At 38.7% G+C, this 21,170-nt stretch overlaps 1 long non-coding RNA gene and 1 other non-coding gene across 3 annotated transcripts; both read left to right on the forward strand.

Moving 5' to 3' along the window:
* The first annotated feature begins 7,367 nt into the window (after positions 1-7,367).
* LOC108698374 lies at positions 7,368-11,765 on the forward strand. Of its 2 annotated transcripts, XR_005966703.1 has the most exons (3): positions 7,368-7,923; positions 9,131-9,176; positions 10,702-11,765. It is a non-coding gene; the product is annotated as an uncharacterized LOC108698374 (long non-coding RNA). The 2 variants fall into 2 exon arrangements; XR_001932631.2 differs by lacking the exon at positions 7,368-7,923 and having other exon boundaries at positions 8,438-9,176.
* Positions 9,574-9,693, forward strand: LOC121396250. The gene has a single exon (XR_005962907.1). It is a non-coding gene; the product is annotated as a small nucleolar RNA SNORA26 (small nucleolar RNA).
* Positions 11,766-21,170: the final 9,405 nt, after the last annotated feature.

Here is a 21,170-nt window from a genome sequence, read left to right on the forward strand (position 1 = left end):
GCCTGATTAGAAAGATGTGTAATAAAAAGTAGCAATAAGAATACATTTGTAGCCATACAGAGCATTTGTTTTTTTAGATGGGATCAATGACCCTCATCTGAAAGCCGGAAACTGGCCCGGATTTGCGGCAAGGCCACAAAGGCCGGGGCCTAGGGTGGCAGAAATTCAGGGGTGGCATGCTGCCTAGCCACAGTAAAGTCAGATGCGCATGCGCAATTTCGCATATTCAAGATATGTGTATATACACGCACGCACAAGGGGAGGGGGAAGCAGAAAAGGAGATGGACCAGGGGGTAGAGAGACGTGGATGGGGGAAGCAGAAGGGGAGGCGGAGGGGAAGGGGAGAGAGACCCAGATGCGGAGGGGGAAGCAGAAGGGGAGGGGGGACGCGGACGGAGAGAGGGAGATGAGCAGAGACGGCCTAGGGGTACCCCGTTTGTAAATCCGGGCCTGGCTGGAAAGGGTCAGAAGAAAAATGCAAATAAATCAAAAACCATAAAAAAGAAAAACTGAAGGCCAATTAAAAAGTTGTTTAGAATTAGCCATTCTATAACATAGTAAAAATTAATTTAAATGTGAACCACCCCTTTAAATGCAGCTTTCAACAAGGTAGTGTAGCTAGCGACAGACATGTGCACAACATCCAGCGTCTGCACCACCAAACTTCTTAATAGTCCCAATTCTAGTAATACAACTAATGATGCATGGTTCACACATGACGAAATTCAAAAGAGACTAGAACATGTTAAGATAAACAAAGGTCCGGGGCCAGATGGTATTCGTCCCAGGGTACTTAGCGAGCTTAGCTCTGTGATTGCCAAACCTCTTTACTTAATTTTTCAGGATTCAGGCATAGTGCCGAGAGACTGGTGAATTGCTAATGTGGTACCACTATTCAAAAAAGGATCCCGTTCTCAGCCTCAAAACTATAGGCCAGTCTAACATCAGTAGTAGGAAAGCTTTTTCAAGGGTTAATAAAGGATAAGATACTGGACTTTATAGCAAACCATAATACTATGAGTGTGTGCCAACATGGTTTTGTGCGTAATAGATCTTGCCAGACTAACTTAATTTATTTTTATGAGAAGGAAAGTAGGGAACTTGATTCTGGGATGGCAGTGGATGTGATTTACATCTGATACTGTGTCACACAAAAGGTTACCTGGATAGAGAACTGGCTAAAAGATAGACTACAAAGAGTGGTGGTAAATGGAACATTTTCTAATTGGACCAGTGTTGTTAGTGGAGTACCGCAGGGCTCTGTACTAGGTCCCTTGCTTTTCAACTTGTTTATTAATGACCTGGAAGTGGGCATTGAAAGTACTGTTTCTATTTTTGCAGATGATACTAAATTGTGCAGAACTATAGGTTCCATGCAGGATGCTGCCACTTTGCAGAGTGATTTGTCTAAGTTGGAAAACTGGGCAGCAAACTGGACAATGAGGTTCAATGTTGATAAATGCAGGTTATGCACTTTGGCAAAAATAATATAACTGCAAGTTATACACTAAATGGCAGTGTGTTGGGAGTTTCCTTAAATGAGAAGGATCTAGGGGGTTTTGTCTAATTCTGGGCAGTGTCATTCTGTGGCTACTAAAGCAAATAAAGTTGCATAAAAAAGGGCATTAACTCAAGGGATGAACATAATTATGCCTCTTTATAGGTCCCTGGTAAGGCCTCATCTGGAGTATGCAGTGCAGTTTTGGACTCCAGTCCTTAAGAGGGATATAAATGAGCTGGAGAGAGTGCAGAGACTAAGTGCAACTAAATTGGTTAGAGGGATGGAAGACTTAAATTATGAGGGGAGACTGTCAAGGTTGGGGTTGTTTTCTCTGGAAAAAAAGCGCTTGCGAGGGGACATGATTACACTTTAGAAGTACATTAGAGGACATTATAGACAAATAGCAGGGGACCTTTTTACCCATAAAGTGGATCACCGTACCAGAGGCCACCCCTTTAGACTAGAAGAAAAGAACTTTCATTTGAAGCAACATAGGGGGTTCTTCACAGTCAGGACAGTGAGGTTGTGGAATGCACTGCCGGGTGATGCTGTGATGGCTGATTCAGTTAATTCCTTTAAGAATGGCTTGGATGATTTCTTGGACAGACATAATATCAAAGGCTATTGTGATACTAAACTCTATAGTTAGTATAGATATGAGTATATATAATTGATGTGTGTAAGTATGGAGGGGTGTGTGTATGGATGCTGGGTTTTCATTTGGAGGGGTTGAACTTGATAGACTTTGTCTTTTTTCAACCCGATTTAACTATGTAACTATGTAACCATATATAACTCTCCCGAAATACACAATGAAAATTTTCCCCCGTCCATGATATGCCCTATCACTATTCTGGCGGGTGCCAAGTGGGTGTGATTGCACCACCTGCACCCCCGGTAGTTACACCAAAGGGAATTAATTTGTAAAAACGCTTAAATATTTGCTTAAAGTGTACTCTATGGGAGATTGCTTTCTGGATATCAGGTTTCCAGATAAGAGATCCATGTGAACTACACAACACAGAATGTAGTAGAAAGATTAAATGGCTACTACAGGTTCATTTGAATACATGAATAGTTTTAACACAATGGACATTCCTTTCTGATGCGACAACTCTGCATCCATGTTACACTGTAATTATTAGCACAAAATAAGTAGCCAGAGGGAAAATTCAGTGAAACAGAAAGTAAACTGATTAATACAAGTAAAAGTATGGAATCTGTTATGCAGAAAGTATGGAGCCTGGGATTTTCCTGAATAAGAGATATTTCCGTAATGTTGATCACCATGCCTTAAGTGTTGTATAAAAAACAAACAAAAACTATTGTTTTGCCATCAACATGAATTAATCCTAGCATAAGTACCATCAAGTACATTAGAGGACATTATTAGACAGATAGTGGGGACCTTTTTTCTTAAAAAGGATCAGCGCACCAGAGGCCACCCCTTTAGACTAGAAGAAAAGAACTTTCATTTGAAGCAACGTAGGGGGTTCTTCACAGTCAGGACAGTGAGGTTGTGGAATGCACTGCCGGGTGATGTTGTGATGGCTGATTCAGTCAGGGGCGTAACTATAGAGGAAGCAGACCCTGTGGCTGCAGGGGGGCCAAGGAGGTATAGGGGCCCCATGAGGCCCTAATTTATATACAATTTCAATAAATATTGGAGAAACAAGTCAACCTCTAAACATTTTGGGGGCCTGAAAAATAATTTGCTGTGGGGCCCAGTAATATCTAGTTACGTCACTGGATTCAGTTAATGCCTTTAAGAATGGCTTGGATGATTTTTTGGACAGACATAATATCAAAGGCTATTGTGATACTAAGCTCTATAGTTAGTATAGGTATGGGTATATAGAATTTAATTAAAAGTAGGGAGGGGTTTGTGTATGGATGCTGGGTTTTCAATTGGAGGGGTTGAACTTGATGGGCTTTGTCTTTTTTCAACCTGATTTAACTATGTAACTATATAAGCACAAGATATTGTCTTTCTTTTGTACAAAGAAAGTAAATCACATGTGAATGATTCACAAATCCAGCCATTCTTCGGTCACCCATGTAATAACCTAACGTATGTAACACATACTGAAATGTATACAAAGAATAAGCTCACATCTCTTATTTGCAGCACCTGTGAATTTACTGGGTGCCACAGCAAAATCATTTTAGGGCCCCCCTTAATTTTGAGCATGAAACATTTTTCATAAACACTAATAGTGATGCTTCTTATCAGTCATTGTCCCCTTTACCTTCTGGGCCCTGCTTTCTGCTGTTACTGTTTCTGTTAGAAATGTATATGAGGAAAAGTTTGTTAACAGAAGAGAAAGAGCTGAAACAATCCATACCTGGCAGCAGTGTTATTCTTCTATTGCTGTGATGACTGGTCACCATGGAGTAAGTCAACTTGCAGCTACAATATGCAATCACTGGGTCCTAGTGCCTCCCAACTTAGGGAGGTGATGGCAAAATAAGAACAAAATACAAGACCTATCTGAGGCCATGTAATTACAATGAACAGGCTTTAAATAATTTTTGGGGGATCTATTGGAGGATCTTATGGTGTGTGATTTCTGATGAACACATACATACCTCCCAACATTTGAAAAACAGAAAGAGGGACAAAAAGATCTGCTGCGAATAGTGTGGCAAACCACACCCATTTTATGGCCATACCCCCTAAATATGGCTATGGAAAGTTTGAACACATTTCTGGGGGGTTTTGGATCAGGTTTTATGATCATTTTGCTAATGAAGGGGAACTTGCCCTTTAAGCTGCAAGTCACAAGTTCCCCAAGAGAACTGCTTATCTTTAATAGCTACAATTGTATCGTTGCTTATGTAAAATTGTTACAATAGTATCTAAGTACACCTGCTGAGTATTCTGGGCTCTCTGCCAAAAGCCTCTTATCTAATTACATTTGAGAAACTTTGTATCTTTTTTTGGTGTCAGTGCAAGAGATCTAAGAGATAGTCGGGACATTTCACTAACAAGCCGGGACTGCGGCCTGAGCTGTCAAAATCAGCCTATTGGGTTTATTTAATTTTGAAATGATTTTTTTAGTAGACTTAAGGTATGAAGATTCGGAAATATCCATTATCTGGAAAACCCCAGGTCCCAAGCATTCTGGATAACAGGTTCCATACCTGTATTGCCTAAATAGTGTCTTATATGAAGATCGTTTACTATGCTCCTGTCCACATTATAGCACCCTCCTTGCTTACTGCCAAGTAAATTCTGTTGACAGTGGTCATTTAATTATATAAAACCAATAACATTTATAATGACAGTTTAAAGCTGGCCACACATGGAAAGATCTGCTCTTTTGCTAAAGTTGCCAACTAAGCAGATTTTTTACCAATATACTCACCTTGAGGTAGGCAATACCAGGCTGATCTGAATGTTTGACCAAAGGGCAAAGCGATTGAATCACACTGCAGGACAAAAAGGCTGTCAGGGCCCCAATGGGATTTTTAAACCTGCCAGATCAACATCTGGACAATTTTCAGGCAGATATTGGTTGGGGAGGACCCTTGGAGGGCTTCATACTTGTGGCCTGTTGGCCACGTTATGTCTTGTTTCAAGCATGTAACATCAAATGTGCTGATCTGTTATCAGACTCACAAATAAAGACAGTCTTCAACCCTAATCCTTTAGGCAAAAACAGCTTTTTATATCTGATATAAAATCATTAAAAGTAATGCAACAAATATATTGTACCATTTGATAGATTAGGCTAAACACCTGGAACTAATTACAGGCATGGGATCCGTTAACCGGAAACCCGGTATCTAGAATGCTCCAAATTACAGAAAGGCCGTCTCCCATAGACATAGCCAAATAATCCAAGTTTTTAAAAATGATTTCCTTTTTCTCTGTATTAATAAAACAGTACCTTGTACCATGCTCCCCCCTGCCTGCCAACATCCAAGTGTTCATGTCATGATTTTAACTTCATTTTTCGAATAAAATTGGTTTTAAACCTATAATTGTCTACGTATATCCAACGGATATTAATATGACTTGACCTTGTACTTGATCCAAACTAAGATATAAATAATCCTTATAGGAAGCACAACCAGCCTATTGGGCTTATTTACTACGTATTCAGGTTGCAAAAACTGGGTGGAGTCAACAACAGCCAATCTGATTTTATTCAGTGAGTTCTTGTTTTTCAAACCAACATGATGTTTGTTCTCAAACTTCCCTTTCTAGTTAGTTTTCGGGGAGTCATTGATATCATTGATATAAATTCAATATTGTTTCTTCATACGTTTTAAGGGTGCTGGCACACGGGGAGATTAGTCGGCAAATCTTCTCTACTGCGGGTGACTAATCTCCCGAAATGCCTTCCTGCCTGCAAGAAAGTGAATTACCAGTGGGATGGCATACATAACCCTTAGTTTTCCAAAGTCGTCTGAAGTTTCCTCGTTAGTCAACTTCGAGCGACTTCAGAAAACCGAAGTGATACGCGTGCCACCCCGTCTGCAATTCGCGTTCTTGCCAGCGGGAAAGCATTTTGGGAAATTAGTCGCCTGCGGTAGAGAAGATTTGTCCTGCGGTGGCTAATCTCCCCGTGTGCCTCCACCCTTATTGACTAGAGAAAATCGGACATATACCGGTAGTTCCCGTCTCTATATCGTTTGAATTCACAATGTGAATAGTTAAGCTTAGTAATACTATGGAAATCTCTGAAGCAAACATGTCCATAGACCATATGCCAATAAGGATCATTTTTTTCTATGCTCAAGTAAGGTGCATGTAAAAAAAACTTTATTAAAGGAGACATACAAGGATAAATTAAAGGAGACACACAAGGATAAATGAAAAAAAAACTGATTTTGTAGGCAATTATAAGTAATATATGGTGTTGCTTTTACATGGTGCTAAAAATTAATATCTTTGTTAGAGCTCTGGTCCCTGTCTGTTTCAAATGAGTGGTGGGTGTGTCCTGATCAGGCCTGGATTTGTGGAAAGGCCACCCAGGCCTGGGCCTAGGGCAACAGGATTTTAGGGGGGCGGCATGCTGCCCAACCACACCCTCATTGGTTCAGAAACACTGGGGATGCGCAGAACTTACAATTTTGTAAATTTCCCATGCCCAATTAGGGTTTCCACCTGGCCGGCAAAAATGATGTTTGATCCCAATGTTATTAATAGGGAAAAGAGATAAATATATAGGAAGGCTGGTATTTATTTCCAGAAAAGGTGGCAACCCTATGCCCAATCCACATTGCTCAGGTCCTGATTATGAAAATTTGCATGAATAAAGGGGGGGGGGTGTACGGGTGACGAACGGCAGTGGGCCTAGGCCTATGTAAATCCGGCCCTGGTCCTGATGTTATTTATAGGGAAAACCAATAAAAACATAGGAAGGCTTGTATTTTCCAGAAAATGTGGCAACATTGCTCTCAGATCATCCACCCTAAAATACATGATCCTTTTAATGGATATCGCTTAGACTGAGGAAGGACTCTTTCACACACATTCTCTTAATAGGTTACAGGGCTGTCTTTACTTCTTCTTTTCTATTTTTTATGTAATGTTTATGTTCCATGAATGCAGCCGTTTATTGTACAGCGCGACGGAAATTGTTGGTCCTTTTTGAATATGAGTTTATCTCGACGTATAATCTCTCCAAATCCTGCCTACAAATCTGTCCCACACACAGGACACAACACCGAACAGGAACCACAACCGCGTTTTTTCTGATAGTCGACGCGGATGAGAAATTATTTTTTTTATGCTTTCATGCGCACGCGCAACTATGTTTCCGACTTTCGCGGGCTCTTTCATGATAACGTGATAGGACTGCGGCGCCATAGTATAGTCTCGCGATATTTAACATTGCTTAAGAAGGGCTGGCGCTTTTCTCTTTATTAGTTGGCAGCGGTGAGTTAATTTGTACGGGTGGCTGCATTGCGTGCAACATGGTCGGGGTTATCCCTTCGTCATGTTAGTTTGTTTTTCCGCTCGTGGGCCCCATATAGATTAGGTCAGAGAGGACACGTCCTTGTATCTGTAAAATAAAGGGGTATCGTATAATCCGAATATGGCACATTCAGCCCTGGTTTGTTATCCAGGCGGCCGCCCCTATTCACTACACATGGGATCGCCTCTGTCTACTTCCGCGAAAGGGAAGCCATTTCCCCCCTTACTTTACGGTTACATGTCGTAAGTTCGTCTCCTTATCAAATAAGTAACCCTCTCCCCCGCCCCATTCAAATCTTGCCTCTGATTGGCCTTCAAAAATGTTTTAATGGTCGATTCCTCTTAGTTAACTTTTAGGAAGTTATAGAATGGCTAATTCTAAGGAACTTTTTAGTTGGCCTTCATTTTTTTTCTTTAGTTTTTGAATTTCCTTTCTGATTCTGTTTAGCTATTAAAGGGGCGATTCACCTTTCTGATGCCATTTAGTATGATGGTGAGTGGTGGTCTGAGAATGTTTAATTTCATTTTTGTAAGGTTTTTGAGATATTTGGCTTTTTATTCACAGCTCTTCAATTTGCACTTTAAGCAACCTGTTAACTAGGGTCCAAATGACCCTAGTAACCATGTACTTCTTTGAATAAGAGACTGGAATAGGAGAGGCCTGAATAGAAGGATCAGTAATAAAAAGTAACAATACATTTGTAGCCTTACAGAGCATTTGCTTTCTTGACTAGGGATGCACCGAATCCTTCTGCCTGACTGAATCCTAATTTGCATATGCAAACCAGGGACGGAGAGGGAAATTGCGTGACTTTTTTTGTCGTTTACGTCATTTCGCCGTCATCTAATTTTTGACGAAACGGGTCAAATTCGCCCATCCCTACTTCCCACCCCTAATTTGCATATGCAAATTATGATTCCTGTCGTTATTCAGCCGAATCCTTCGCGAGGGTTCGGCCGAATCCAAAATAGTGGATACGGTGCATCCCTATTTTTGGACCCATTTAAAAAACAAATGCTCTGTAAGGCTACACGTTTATTATTGATACTTTTTATTACTCCTTTCTATTCCGGCCCCTCCTATTCATTTTCAAATCAATGCATGGTTGCTTTTAAACAACACTGTTGATTAAGATCAATGTAGCAAACCTTGTGCCTGATATTACATGAGATAAAAGGTTTTATCCCATATGATGGATATTGGCATAACTCTTTAACTGTATGTGACCGGCTGTGCATTTGATTTGTTGAACACTGATCTATACTGGCTGTGTGTGAGTATGTATGTAGTTTGCTGTCTCTGATCCAGCCCCTTCATTGACCATTCGAAGCTTTCTCTTGGTGCATCGCAGTGGATAACACAGGGGGGTAGAACATGTCCTCACTAAAACACAGGGATAGAGAACAAACTCTTCCCCTGTATCCTGTCATGAGGTACACTGTCAGCTGAGATCTACCTGAGTACATGTGATTGTGATCTAGATACATCTTGCTGAAAGGAATCCTTCTGCTGTGACTGCTTTTCTTTTAATTCTAACTTTTAGCTTGTGTATCAGTCCTTTTAGTTATGGCAAAATACTTGGGGAATGAGACATCATTGGAATCTTGCACTTACTAACAATATATAGTCTAAATGCGTTATTTTGTATTTCCTTTCTAAAGAGAATGAAATGCTAATCTTGGGTCAATCTCCTCCGCAGGCTCCTTGATGCTGGAAACCTGGGTCCTTGCTGTCATCAAACATAGGTAAAGTTTCAGTGTTCCCCTCAAGTCTCTCCCCAATAAATAAAAGCCAAGCTTTAACAGCTCTGTGCAAATGTCTAAGGGGTATGACAGATTAAAGGAGCAGTAAGCAAATAAGAATAGATATTTCTGTGCCTGTACAATAGTTTGACGCAATTAGTCATGTGTGGCTGTATTTGCTTTTGGCTCATAAACTGCCCCTAAATGCCCTTACTAGAAAATATGTATTTACTAATACATGCAATGATTTCTAGAAATGGTGCATCATTTCAAAATGTTACATTTCCCATAAGTGTGTAAGATATGTAATTGCCTAGTACTCTTATATAATATAAATTACCTTATAATACTGATTTCATGCTAGCAATACGGTTATAGGATTTTACATCCCCTTTTAGCTTTGCCCACTTCAAGACAACATTTCTTTAAGTGGCCAACACAGGGGGATATATTAAAGAGCTCTCTAAAACTCAAAGCAAAATGGTCGTTTTTGCTCTGAATCCTGTCGGGAGCCATACAAGCTTATGAAGTCTGTTGACTGGCAATGCATGTTATCCTTTGTGATTCTTGTAAAGTTCTTGGTCTACAGAGAGGGCTAGAGTTAGCCCAAAATGTTGCCTGGTTTTGACCTAATTACATTTTTGCAACAGAGGTGCTGCAGCAGTATTTTTTTTTCTTGTGTCTGTAACCCCTGGCAAGGGATTCTGGATGTCTTTGCACCCAATTCACAAGATTATACCAGGTGGTTGAAGCACACAATTTCTACTACTTTGTAGGTGGTCTACTTTGACTGAAATCTCTGGTATATCCCCTAACCAATTTATTGTATTCCAGAGATCATTGGCTTTTAGTACCACTTACTGGTAGCATATTAAAGGGGCTGTTCACCTTTCAATTAGCTTTTAGTATGAATGATATTCTGAGACAATTTGCAATTGGTTTTCATTTTTTACATTTGTGGTTTTTGTTGTTTAGCTTTTTATTCAGCTTCTCTGGTTTGAAATTTCAGAAATCTGGTTGCTATGCACCAAATACTCTATTAAGTGACTGAAATATGAATAGGAGAGGACTTAAATAGAAATAAGAGTAATAAAAAGTAAACAATCAAACAAAAATGATCCCTTGTCAAATTTATTAATCCTGCAGTAGAAGCGGGAGGTCTGACCTTAGTCAGTAAGAACTATTAAATTGAAGAGAGAAAAAAGTAGGGGGGGGTGGGGTACTTTTTTCTTTCTTTTCAATTTAATAGTAATAAAAAGTAGTAATTTTGTGTGCCAGAAAATTTGATTCAGATGGGATCAGTGACCCATATTTGAAAGCTGGAAAGATTTGAAAAAGGCAAATAATTCAGACTGCTAAAAAGAATAATGAAGACCAATTGAAAAGTTGCTTATAGTTGGTGTTTCTATAGCATACTAAATGTTAACTTGTAGGTGAACCACCCCTTTAAAGATCTTCACTCATTTTGGAGATTGTTACAGAATTTAGAGCATTTATAAATTCTAAGTCTATTTTATTCTCTCAACAGGTTGGTTACGGAGTGCGGAACCTCAAATTTGTTTTCTGAAAATAAAGTAGCTGAGGCAGAAAGGAGCAGAAATCATCAGTGCTTGGGTAAAAGTCATCTTGTGATATAACAAAATTATTTGTGCTGAACTGGGTTGTCAGTCTGCACCTTTAAGTAAACCTACTTGTACAGTTTTTTCTTTGCCATAATCGGAGCCCATATCCCTGAGTTACATGAAGAGACCTGGAGGAAAGGAAAAAAATGTGAATTCAAAATATGCAGACAATTCTTAAAATGAACTTGTCTGTATCCATTAGTCAAGTGTGCTTATTATGTAATCATACCTGACTTCAAAACATTTCCAACTTAAATGACGATCTAATAATTACTTGGGAATTTTCACCCAACAGAGGTCTGAGGTTTGCTTGTCAGGTAAGTCGCACCTAAAGAACTCTTGCCTTCATAAATGGCTTGTGACATCCTGGGCTCATTTATAAACACTGGCCAAATTTGTACCTGGGCAGCAAACAATTGGTGATTAGCTTTTTTTTTTCAGCCAGCTGCAGGTTGAACACTGAATGTTTGCTATGAGTTACTACTAGGTGCAAATTTGGACAGTGTTTATAAATAACCCCACTGAGATTTTACCAGTTTCACTCATTTCAGACAGTAGAATTTAATATGGTAGATTTGACCTTAAAATGTGAATTTTCGGGCAGCAATCTGCCTGAGAGATTGGCCTATGAACTAGGAATCTAGATTTGCATAAGTACAGTATTTATAGAATAATGTAATACCCAGTAGAAGGTTAATTGAAATCTCTCAATAAATGTTTAATGTAGGTAGTTTGGATGATTTTCCCTTTCAAAAGCCAGTATTTGTACTATTTGCAGCCGTTCTACTGCTTACATGGCTTTGTACATTAGGAAAAGTAGATTGTAAGCTCCATTGGAGCAGGAATTAAATTGTTGCCAATCTTTGTAAAGTATTTTTACTATGCAATTGTAGAAATAATTGTACATGCTAACAGCTTTTATTTATAAAGTGTGAAATGTATTAACATGTTAATAAAGCATTTTAACAAACTTTTTTCTGGTCCATATATTATATGCTGCTCAACACTGTTACAGTTCTACTTTGCCAATTAAAGGGCTATATTCCTGAATTAAACATTGGCCCAATAGAAACTGCTTGCCTTGGGCTTTATGTGGCATTAAAACATGGGACTGGTTATTAGGAGAATGTGTTCAGTTAAACTTATTGTAAATAAGCTACAGGCAGATCTTAAGATAATGGTGGCATCCCTTTATTCAAATTATAGTACTAATGGAAATGGAAGACTGATAGGAGAGGGCCTGAATAGGCATAAAACAAACAATAGTCTGGCTACTGGGGGTCAGTAACCCCCTTTAAAAGCTGTGAAGTCAGAAGGCAAATAATTCAAAAACTAAACATAAAAAAATGAAGACCAAATTGGTAACCTTTAGTCTTCAAAAGACTAGTCTTCACTTCAATGCAAGATGAAATCTGGCGTTCAGGTTTCCCTTTTCACAGCCTTAGTACCCAAATTAACAGCTATTGGATTGCAAATTGCCACGCTTTTTTATTTATTTTTTTGATACTTCAATAGCAGTCAGCAACATGGAGCACAAATATAGTTTCAATTATATTTCTTTGATTAAGGGCCCCCTGTGGCAAATGCAGTTTGTCACTGCCTAGTGTATCCTGTACTCTATAGAACTAATTCTTTACCTGCAAAACTACAGTGGAACATCTATTTTACATCCCCTGATTTTTTTGAAATAACTATTGAGAGTTTTATACACAAAAAGAAAACATAAAAAGGGGGATAAAACACGGGGGAGTATGATGTGGAAGGAAAGGAAAATACAGTGCTGTAGATACAAGCCACATTGGAATCTCCATTACAATAATAAATGACAACATAGGGTCACATAGCGAGGCCATCAAAAAAAAAAAAAAGGCGCTGAGTTAACAGCAATGAGGCAAATGAGAAACAGGAATTGCCAGGCTATACATTGAACATGACACTGAAAGAAGGTTATGTTAAACTCCTAGGAGAGTGATTGTTTATAGTAATCTGACTCAAATGAAATCCATCTATACCACTTAGTATTATAACTGAGATTTGGATCAGTATCAAACAATGATAATTGTTCAAACTTGTGTAGTTCTTCTATCTTATGAAACCAATCTTGTAATGTGGGGGAGGTAGTTTGCTTCCATTTTAATGGGATCAACATTTTAGCTGCATTCAACAGGAGAGGTTCAATAGTGGAAGTGAAATTGCGAAGTGATTTGTCCATATGAAACAGCACATATGCCGGATCGTCAGGAACATCAAACTGTAGGATACGGCTCATGGTTAGTCTAATAGTATTCCAAAAAGGAACGATAAGTGGACAGGACCAGAAAATATGTAACAGCGTTCCCTCCCCAATTCCACATCTCCAACATCTGTACATCCCCTGATTTTAAGTTTTCCCTCATTTTACATTGTGTTGTGGTCCCACCTATATATTATGCATAATGCAGTTCCCTGATTTTAGTTTTTTCTGGTTCCTGAAAAATATGAAATGGGGGTTAAACTATATAGCGGCTAGTCTCTGGCAGCCAGCTCTGATATTCCAGGCCTTAGCTGGAGACACCTTCTAGCGATGTACACATGCTCCTCCATTGTTCTGATTTAGAATATTCAGATAGTTGATAGTGTGTGCTCTTAAAGAGATACTGACACCAGAAATTAAACTCTTTTTTTTACCCTAATATTGCCTTTGAAAGCTACTTATAACTTTGCCATAAAGTATTTGCATGATGTTTTTACATTACCTGTCTGATGCCCCATGTTCCTGTATGAGGGGGCTGCCATATTTGTGCAGCAGGAGTCCGTTAGCATTAGAAACTCAAACTGACAGGCTGAGATGGGACAGTCAGGTTTATAAACTTCAACTAGCAATTGCTTACAAAAACAAACCTCTTGGCAAAAAACAATCAGCGTGACCTATAGGTAACTTTTAATGTACATTAATATTTTAAAAGTTTTTGTAGTATCACTTGCAAATGGCAGTGCCCAACTTGCTGAGCCACTTACAACTAACCTGCCAACTGTAATGCACAGCTGCTACATGTACACATAGATTTATGTAGGTATGGGACCTGTTATTCAGAATGCTGGGGACCCGGAGCTTTCTGTATAATGGATCATTCTGTAATTTGGATCTTCATGCCAACTAAAATCATGTAAACATTAAATAAACCCACTAGGCTGGTTTTGCTTCCAAAAGGCATTCAATATATCTTAATTTAGACCAATTACAAGGTACTGTTTTTTGTTTTTTTTCATTAGAGAAAAGGGGAAATCATTTATAAAGATTTTGATTATTTGGATAAATTGGAGCCTATGGGAGACTGCCTTTCTGTAATTCTGGATATTGGACCCCATACCTGTAACAAAGAGCACCTTGTGATGGATCTGTATAGTTACACTTGCACAAACAATTTCTCTAACATATCCTCTGTCTCATAGTGACACTTGCCTATACAGATTTTCAATAAATTGTGATTAAAAAAATAATTTTGCATTAAATAAAATATCATGTGGTTGCTTAGGCCTGTATATATATGCAAGGCTTAAGCATGATGGCTCATGTATGTGTGTAAGTATACTAAATAGCTTTTCATTAAATAACTTGCTATAGGCCACTACTACCTACCGATAAGTACAATAATAAATAACCGCCCACTGGGTACAGCTTCTAGCCAACCACAAGATGGTTTTATGATTGACAAGCATCCGCCGGAAGTAAACTGTATATAGGGAATGTGTCTTCTGATAAATGTGATCATATATAGTGTATTCATGAGTGTTTTCCATAACAGCACAACCACTTTGACACAGACAAGAGGCTTTTTCCCTCCTTTCCTTGCCGGAGTTGAAGTGCTACTTTAGCTGCTTACTAAAAGCACAGAGCCACTTAATGCTGTTTTTTTGGTAAATAAGACTGTGAAAAATAAAGCATCCAGTAAAGGTTATTGCAACCCACATAGTATGTTTTCTCAGCCAAATGTTACATTGACTTTTAAACTACTTTAGCATAAAGTTTTTCCAACATTATGTTTTTAAGATGCACTAAAGGTTGTAAGCAATAAAACACATCTTCATAAGTCTTTATAGCTTGTATCAATCTAAATAGATAGAAAGTCATTTATTTTATCCTTGACCAATGTCACATGTGCTAATTATGGGAGCAAGTGTCTGCCATGTTTCTTTAATGCTATAGCTGTTGTCTACTCATACCTGGCTCAGTGTTTTCTATGGAAACTCAGAATTGTATACTTCTTGCTCCAAAAGATACAAAGAGGGACAATTTATGGCAATTTGACCCCAAACTGCTACATCTACACCACTGTATAAGATTCCTACGAACAATGTTTTCCAATCCCTTAAATCAGTGACTCTTAAGGGCTGATTTACTAAAACTTGTTTTTTAGTGAAAAAAATCTAACCAAACTCCCTTTTGCAAACTGAACTAATTTATCAATAATTTTTCTCACAAACCGTCACGACAAAATCTAGTTTCAATTTGTGTATAATCAAAATTTCAATGCGAAAACTCAACTTTTTCAGGTTATTGGTCGAAGACCCCGACTTTTCCGAATGATCCAGCGCAGATCACGTTCAAGAAACAACATCGGGTACATCTGCCATTCACTTCTACAAGACCTCAACAGGTTTGAGATGGAGTATTTTCAGATTCGGATTTTTAGCAGCTTTGGGGTATAATCTCTAAACATTCAACATTAATGACTTTCTCCACGAAAAATTCTAATTTTCCCCCTAAAAACCTTGACCATAAAAAATATCAAGGTTTAATAAATAGGACCTTAAACTATTGGTCAGGACCTACAAATAGGTTGCTGTGCTGCCTTAAAGGGCCCAAAGTAACTTCTATTTTCTTACTTTGATTTTGTTTTCTAACTTAACCAAGGCATACACAAAAAAACAATATTATTATTATAGATGCTTAGGCCTATGAAAACAGTTCAGTAAAATAATAAGCATACTGTAGTATTCAACACCAGGATCTCGGCTGCTACAGACATTTCAAGACAGAAATGAACTGCTTTTGCTCACTGAACTTTTGTTCTCTGGGATATTTTTAATTGAAGGTGTTGAAACTAAGTCAGCTGAAATATGAATTATATTTGGTAGAGCAAAAAGTATGTGCCAGCTTTGTATACTGTTCAGCAGTTTCGCTTCCATGCAGACTTGCTCCAGGCTTTTCCGAATATTGAGAAAAGTGACACAGAGCTTCAGCTGAACTGAGACCAGGGCTGTAACTGAGCCAATGCCCTGCCTTTCTGTATTTGAGCCACTTCATTGTAACTTTGGCCTTACATTTGGCATCAATGGCCTTTAAAAAACAGCCTGTTGCACCTGTGTTTTGCACAATCCATTTTCCATCTATTTTAGCTATACCTGGTCCTGCAGACCAAAATCAGCCCCAAAGGATGAGGCTCCCACCGCCACATTTCTCTTGAACGGTCCATGTTTGCTTTCTGTATGTAGTTCTATAGCAAATACTGTAAGTAAAATAAAGAAATGTTTGCTATATTGCTTCACTGTCTGACCAGATACAATTTCCCCACATTTACTATAAGGAGCTGATATTTGGTATTTACTATATGAAATGCCTCATATAATTAAAATAATGTATGCATTGTACATACAGTATATTGTATTTAGTATAATTAAGTTTTATGTTTCTTCTTAGAGATCAAGCTGTCTGCCCAGGCATTTCTGTACCTACTCAGCCAAGCAGTGCTGAACTGCAGCTCCCTGTCCCCTCCCACAGTATAAAGCCTCTCGTATGCATAGGATATAACAGGACTGGATAAATATAATGGTCATTACCCAGGGACAAAAAGGTCACAGGAGTAGGAAGTGAGTGCAAAGTATTAGGAAAAATGCTTCTCTGGCAAGTTTTTTATTGATGAGAACTTTATTTAAGTTAACTTGTAGTATGTTATAGAATGGCCAATTCTACGCAACTTTTCAATTGGTTTTCATTATTTATTTTTTAATAGTTTTATAATTATTTGCCTTTTTCTTCTGACTCCTTCCAGCTTTCAAATGGGCATCGCTGACCCCATTTTAAAAAACAATTGCTCTGTAAGGCTAAGCATGTATTGATATTGCTACTTTTTATTACTCCTCTTTCTATTCAGGCCTCTCCTATTCCAATTCCAGTCTCTTCTTCATATCAATGCATGGTTGCTCGGGTAACTTGGACCCTAGCAACCAGACTGCTGAGATTGCAAACTGAAGCTTGCTGCTGAATAAAAATCTAAATAACTCAAAAACCTTAAATAATAAAAAATGAAAACCAATTGCAAATTGTCTCAGAATATCACTCTCTACATCATACTAAAAGTTAACTCAAAGGTGAACCACCCCTTTAAGTGATGTGAACCTTGCTAAACACATGTTATCACTGTGTACACATTTTAATGTGATTTTCTATATATGACAGAACTTTGTAACATGAGCCATTTTCATACACTTCAATTTCTGGAGAATGAAAATTGTCGCTGGTTAGTAGATCAGAATAACTCCCATGCGTACTAATGTGAAAGTTACAGTGTTCTGTCCATGATTTCACAGTTCAGAAACTAGAGCAGACAGTTATTATTCTGAGATTATTCGCTATTAGTCTTTATTTTTTGTGCATTTTCAATTATTTTGTTTTTTGTTCAGCAGCTCTTCGGTTTTGGAACTTCACCAAAAAATCGAGCAGCCAGGCAGTGGTTTGAATAAGAGACTGGAAGATGAATAGGAGAGGGTACGAATAGAAAGAAAAAAAAATGGTAGCAATAAGAATAAAATTGTAGCCTCACAGAACAATAGTTTGAAAACTGGAAAGAGGCAGCAGGAAAATAATGAAAACTATAAAAATTAGAATGAAGACCACTCTGCAGCCCATTCTCTTCTTCTGGCTATGAGATAGATTCATTGTATCCAACCTAATCTAATCATTCTAACAATTCTACTTCACACATTCTCATTCTCTCCTGAACCATATGAAAGAGTTCGATGATTTTGAAAACTTTTTTTTCATTCAGAATAAAACAACTTTGTTAAATAATGTCCCCCCGACAAGGAAAGGCAAAAAAATAAAATCCAATTTTTACTTTCTTTAATGAAAAAGAAACCTATCTCCAATATACTTTAATTAAAAAATGTGCACCGTTTTTATAAGAAACCTGACTGTATGCAGTGAAATTCTCCCTTCATTTACTGCTGTGGATAGGAATTGTCAGACGGTCCCTAACTGCTGAGCAGGGAAACAATCATACTTATGAACAGCAGGGGGAGCCCCCGCCTTACTTCCCAGCCATGCAGAACTCAAGCAGCTTTGTTTATGACGATCCCTAAGCAGCCCAGACCCCACTGAGCATGTGCACAGTCTTAGTCTTGTAAAGATGTTTAACAAAGTTACAAGATGACAGCCCCCTGTGGCCAACTTTGAAAGCATAAATTATTTGTTTGATTAGGCTTGTGGTGCAGTAAGTTCATGCTTATGTTTAGTATACAGAATACAGCATTTCTAGCATCTATTTTAGACGTTCCTTGTCCTTTAATGTTAACAGAAGGATTTATAAGAAACCTCATTTACGTTGAATTATTTGAAAAGTCACTCTTTTTAGCATGAATTATGCTTTTATTATTTATCTAGCAAGTGAAAGACGTTGGCCATCTTCTTCGCTCCAGTGGCTGCTGCCAAGTCAGGATTGTCAGAATTCGTCACTTGTTTAGATTTGTAGGGACAAGCTGAAAGTTGTCATTGTGCTACAGATGGGGTACAGGTATGGGATCTGTTATTCGGAAACCCGTTATCCAGAAAGATCTGAATTACGGAAAGGCAGTCTCCCATAGACTCCATTTTATCCAAATAATCCAAATTTTTAAAAACGATTTCCTTTTTCTGTGTAATAATAAAACAGTAGCTTGTACTTGATCCCAACTAAGATAGAATTAATCGTTATTGGAAGTAAAACCAGCCTATTGGGTTTATTTCATGTTTACATGATTTTCTAGTAGACTTAAGGTATAAAGGTCCAAATTACAGAAAGATCCTTTATCCGGAATACCCTAGGTCCCAAGCATTCTGGATAACAGGTCCCATACCTGTACTAACAGTTGCATAATCATGCTGCCCAAGGTCTTTTTGGAAAGGAAAGAGGACATAGTAATAATAAGCCATGGAACCATCACCATTATCACTTTTCCTTTCATACACACTGGAAGTCCCAGACAGATCCTACTCTATTTGAAGCAGACAGGTATGGCTACGTCTAGACATTATGGGCCTATTTTTTAAAACTCTAATTTATCTGGTCGAGGTTTTTAAGAGGAAAACTCAGATTTTTCATGGAAAAAAAAACCTCACATTTTTAGAGTTTTATTATACCACAACGACTCTAAAAATCCGAATCCAAAAATACGCCACCTCAAACCAGTCGAGGTAATGTAAAAGTCAATGGCTGTTGTCCCTGAAGTTGTTTCTTGACATCGTAATCTGTGCTGGATAATCTGATAAAATTGAGGCTTTCATCCGATAAAGTTGCAGCGACAATTGGATAAAGTCGAGTTTTCCGAGTGTCATTCGTACAATACGAATTGATGCTTTTATTTTTCCAGGAAGAATTATTGATAAATGAGTTCAATTCGTGGAAGGGAGTTTGGGCGACTTTGTTTTCATAAAAAACTGAGATTAATTCAAGTAGATAACCCCCTATATGTCTTTTCCTTTTACCTCTGCAAACTGACCTAAGAAAAAGCAAAGGTTACGATTTATTTATAAACAGAATTTCAGCAGGGTCTATACTGTGGATATGTTGCAGATTAACAATGAAATCTACATTGCTAAATTGACTGGGATTTGCAGAGTTCAGCAATAGCCATTTATTGCTCATGCCTGTATTGCACTAGGGCACCTAACCAGCCCCACAGCCGTTCAAGGGGTTACTGAGCAATGCAAGGGTTAATTAACAGCTGTTCGGCACAATGCCGGGAAAACCAAGACGTAATCTGTGCACCTGCATCTCACGTACAATAGCCGGGTCTTCATTATCGGCCCCGCTGCACCTGAAGGAATGTGAATGTCAGCACAATGCTCGGGGTACAATGGAGCTTTCTATTAGGCAAACAGCAGAATGCTCTATCCAAACTATTTAACTGCTTATTGATGCTTTTTGTTTCTAAAGAAGAAATGACACTGAGAATTGATAGGAAAATGAATTCCTCTAGCAGCTCATTATTTCTATGCCAAGTAACTTATCCTATAGAATTACTTTAATGTTCTGCAGCCCAGCCAGTTGTACTTTATGTCTAATCATTTCGTATATTTAAACCAAAAGAAAGCGGTCATTCTATGGTACACAAAACTTCCCACATTTCCTATGGGTGATTTCTTGGCCTTAGCTAAGTGGAATTCCACCCACGGCAAAACTACAAGTCACTATACATCAGACCATACTTATAGTGCCTTTCAGTTGTAGCAAAAATATCATTTATTTATAGGTCTCAACTTGCACCATTTCACTTGTGTGAAAAAAGCTGACTCCATCCACTCAAGTTGCAGAGGGTGTGTGTGTGTGGGGGGGGGGGTGTAGGGCAAAAGAACTGGGAAGAGATCTCTCTTTGGTGTGGCGGGAAGTGTGATGGGCAGTTGACCACAGCAGCCTGGGGTTAGGCTCAGGGCCCAGAAGGAATCACTAATTTTGGCCAAGAGGAGGTTCAGCTATGAAGGGTCTGTGATAGAGTCCTGCAGCGGGTCGGGTACCCGCAAAAACCTGCGGTACCCTGCGGATTGCGGGTAGAAGTTCCGGTTGCTGGTATAGACGCGGTTCTGCAGGTCGCAGGTTGGACCGCGGGTCTACTCCTTTTTTCTGATCATGCCTACTTCCGATGATGTCACTTCCAGTTTAAAATGAAAGCACTTCCGGTTTTACTCCCTTTTTTCTGGTCACATCACTTCCGATGATGTCACTTCTGGTTTACAATGACAGCACTTCCTGATTCTTGATGGTCAGCGGGTCGGGGTTTGCGGGTAAGGTACTTGCGAGTAGGGTCGGGTTGCGGGTCCAAGTACTGAAAAGTGAGACAGGAATGGTGTTATCATACAATCACCAGGACACCTACACGAAAGCTAAGCCACACTCCAGGTAGCCATCCCTCTGCAGGGCTCTAATTCATGGTAAAAATTAAGTAAAGCAGTAAATCACCATATGCATAAAAGCTCACAGAACAAGACCAGGTTCAACTATTTGCTTTTGTACCAGCACCAAAAAACATTGTATGAATCTTTAATTCCTGCTTGCAACTTGCATTATGGATCAATGATTCTGCTTCTGAGCTCTAACACCCAACAGAGCAGAATGGTGCTCAAAGAACTGGCACAGCACTT

This window comes from Xenopus laevis, chromosome 1L (genome assembly GCF_017654675.1).
Source record: "Xenopus laevis strain J_2021 chromosome 1L, Xenopus_laevis_v10.1, whole genome shotgun sequence".
Classification (NCBI taxonomy): domain Eukaryota; kingdom Metazoa; phylum Chordata; class Amphibia; order Anura; family Pipidae; genus Xenopus; species Xenopus laevis.